The following is a 3,887-nucleotide window of genomic DNA, read 5'->3' as shown; positions in this document are numbered from 1 at the left end:
ATCACTTCTTTACGGTAACTACCGAAGGCGGAGAAGCCTTATAAGCTCACAATACAACAAGAATATAAAGAGAAGCAAATACAAGGGAAATCTTACAAGATTTGTACAATAAACCCTAATCCTAGCTTCTTCTTCTTGTTGTAATTCGCCTCTTGACTTGGACATGCCTCCAAGAACCTTCAAGACTGGCGGGGAGAGCTGTGGAGAAGTCGCTGTAAAAGTCGTAGAAGAATCGCAGGAAAGAACGCAAAGTTCTGCGAAGAAAACGCTCCGCCAAGGCTTTAAACAGTGCTCCCAATCGATCCAAATCATCCCCAATCGATTGTCATGCCAGCACCGCTTCATCGCAGTCATCCATCACCTGCATCCTGCTCAACGGTCGAATCTCTATCGATCGACCGATCGATTGGAAACATCTGAAACGATCGGTGGATCGATTCAGAAGCGTTATGTATTCTCGCAATCGCGCGAGAACTCCCCTGCCCAATCGATCGACCAATCGATTGGGCAGCTCCCAATCGATCACCCGATCGATTGGGAAAGCTTCTATGCTCATGATTTTACATCCCAATCGATCGACCGATCGATTGGGCATTCCCATAATCCTAGCACACTCCAATCGATCCACTGATCGATTGGACCCTGTCTCAATCGATAGCCTGATCGATTGACCAACCTGAACTTGACTTAAACTGATCAAGTCTAAATTCCCAAACCCAACTCCCGGTCAACCATGACCTATTGGGTCTCTATGCCTAGCACTTGGCCACACCCGATCAACCTCGAACTAGCCTTCTAGCCTCCTCCATCAGCCTTGCGTCTCTCAGATATCTCCCATCCTTCACCCCTTGCCTTCAGGAGCTTCCTTCGGCCTCATCCTAGTTGTCGGATTATACCACCACACTCGACCAACCTCGAACTAGCCTTCTAGCCTCCTCCATTAGCCTTGTGTCCCTTGGATATCTCCTCATCCTTCACGCCTTGCCTTCAAGAGCTTCCATTGGCCTCATCTTAGTTGTCGGGTTCTCCTAGCCAAATCACCCTAGGACTTGCTTTGCCAAGATCACACTTGGACTTTCCAATTACCTGGCTCCTCACCAGGACCTTCCCATTGCCAAGATCACACTTGGACTTTCTAATTGTCTGGCTCCTCACCAGGACTTTCCTTTTGCCAAGCTATACTAGGACTTTCTAATTTCCTGATCTCACTTATCAGGGCTTTCACCACCAAGTCTGGTCAACACTGACCTACTTGGATTTTCACTCTTGTCAACCTTCCTGTTAGACTTACCTTTGCCTAATCTCCAATTAGGACTTTCCCAGTCAAGTCTCCTGTCAACCTTGACCTACTTGAATTCTCTCTTGCCTAACCTCCAGTTAGGACTTTCCCAAATGCCTAAACTCCAGTTAGGACTTTCTCATTACCTAAACTCCAGTTAGGACTTACCCGGTCAAGTCTCCGGTCAACACTGACCCACTTGACTTATCTTCTCATTAACCTGGTTAATCCCTTGATCATCTCCACAATCAGACGATTGCTTCAGCAATCTCCATATATTGTCAAATGTCTTATATTGTCAAACATCAAAACTCAAATCCTGACTCAAGCTTAACTCAACTCAAGCTTAGTCAAACTGGACAAACTTGACCTAGGGAAATTGTCCCAACAATCTCCCCTTTTTTGATGTTTGATAATTCCTCTAAGTTAGGCTAAATCCCATAACATTAACCTCTTCTTTATACCAAGGCTAAATCTCATATCCTTAACCTCTTCTTTATACCAAGGCTAAATCTCATAGCCTTTATCTCTTCTTTATACCAAGGCTAAATCCCATAGTCTTAACATCTTCTTTATACTAAGGCTAAATCTCATAGCCTTAATCCTCTCATGACAAAGCATGAGTGAAGGTTTCCTTCATTCTCTCCCTTTCCTAGAGGGCAAACTCCCCCTACTTGGGATGAAGGACCAACTTAACCTTCCATTCTCCCCCTTTGTCACACATTAAAAACTGAAAATAAACTCTTCTCCATAAGAGTTAACTCTTCGTTGTTTACAACCTCACATGTTGTTAACAACCCCACAATGAAGATCTCATACTCTTTATTGCCGCCAAAGCTCCCCCTTGAGCTCTACTTTACTTCACAATGCTCATCCTAGAGCATGCATCAACTTCCCGATGAAACTCCCATTCATTGTATTCAATGCTCTCCCTTGAGCAGTAATCTACTCCACGATGCTCATCCGAGAGCATTTATCATCCTAACAATGAAGATAACCAATCTTCCATTGCTCCCCAATACTCGACCCTGAGTATTAATTCATCACGAAGGTTTAACCCACCTTCCAAGGTCTTTGAAAAGATTTTTATGTTTTCAAAGAGTAACTCCCCCTAAAAACATGGTCAAACTTCTATCATTGCACCAACAATAACTTGGGGTTCCTAAATAATTAAGAAAACCAAAACTCGAAGTTTTGAGGTTCATAATTCAATAATGAAACTAAACATCAACCTAAACTTCACCTAAGTCTTCCTTAACCAATCCATGCTGGTTTTCATCATGAAAACTCTCCCTAAGTGTATGCAAATGTATTCCAAAAGGTTAGGAATGATTAATGACCCTTTAAAACCAAAACTTGAAATTTTAAGGTTCCAAAATTCAGAATTGAAACTAAACCTTATCCTAAACTTCACTTTGGTTTCTCTTAACCAATCCATACTTATTTTCATCAAGAAAACTCCCCCTAAATGTCTAAAATGTATTCCAAGGGGTTTGGAATGATTATTGGGACTCGAAGTGATTTAAGGTGCTGAAATCAGGCTTTTCAGGCCAAAATCAGACTTCCCAATGGATTGATATTGGGACTCAATCGATTGAAATCACTTCAATCGATCCATTGATCGATTCCGTAAGCTACTGCTGGCAGAAATGTCCTCTGAATCGATCGACTGATCGATCCAGACTGGGTCAATCGATCGGCTGATCGATTCACTATCCTTCTGTTCGTGGGGATTGACTTCCCAATCGATCGGCTGATCGATCGAACACATACTAATCGATCAGTTGATCGATTGGGTTTCTGATTTCCTGAAATTCAATTTCAGCGAAATTCAGAAACCCCCCAAAAAATTCTATAAAAATCTAAAAATCATGAAAACTCATGTAGACATTATTTAGGGTATACTTTATCAAGGAAAAATAGTTTTCTATGAAAATACTTCTTATTTTCAAAGATTGACACAAATTTGAAAACTTGTAAACACTTTAGTGTTTTCTTCAAGTTTGTGTCTAACTATTCAATGATGATCACTATCAAAAGATAGTCTTCACCAAAGTTTTCCAAAAGTATTTTAAAATCATTTTCAAAACCAATATCCAACCATGTTCTTTGGGCTCAATGCACATGACTTGTACATTAGCTTTTCCAATGATTGGAAGAGACATAACTATATGTTTTGATGAACCTAAAACTCAACAAGATGCACTAAATAAACATCTTGAGTTTTGTTCACCATCCTAACATCTCACTTGTATCTAACGTGTATTAAAACACATTCAAGTCACTTTATAGTTCTTATGAGATGTATATTTGATTTTGCCCTAAACTAAGGGATCATGCATATCTATCTAGGCATTAAGAGACTTATGATCATCCACCTAGGATGTCATTTGGTATAATCTCACTTGTTGGGATATTTATCATTCTTAATGAATGTCTTTTGTCCTTAATTACAAGGAAATTAACATAATGCATGATGTTACATGACATACATCAAAATAAGCATTTTTCAAAAGAAAATTTCCTATAGCTACATGATGTATGTATGACATGACATGGTATTTTTATATTTTTCATAATAATCATGAATGTAAAAATAAATATGATG

Source organism: Zingiber officinale, chromosome 3A (assembly GCF_018446385.1).
Source record: "Zingiber officinale cultivar Zhangliang chromosome 3A, Zo_v1.1, whole genome shotgun sequence".
Taxonomy (NCBI): Eukaryota; Viridiplantae; Streptophyta; class Magnoliopsida; order Zingiberales; family Zingiberaceae; genus Zingiber; species Zingiber officinale.
The sequence above is the reverse complement of the archived record's forward strand: the minus strand, read 5'-3'. Positions refer to the sequence as shown.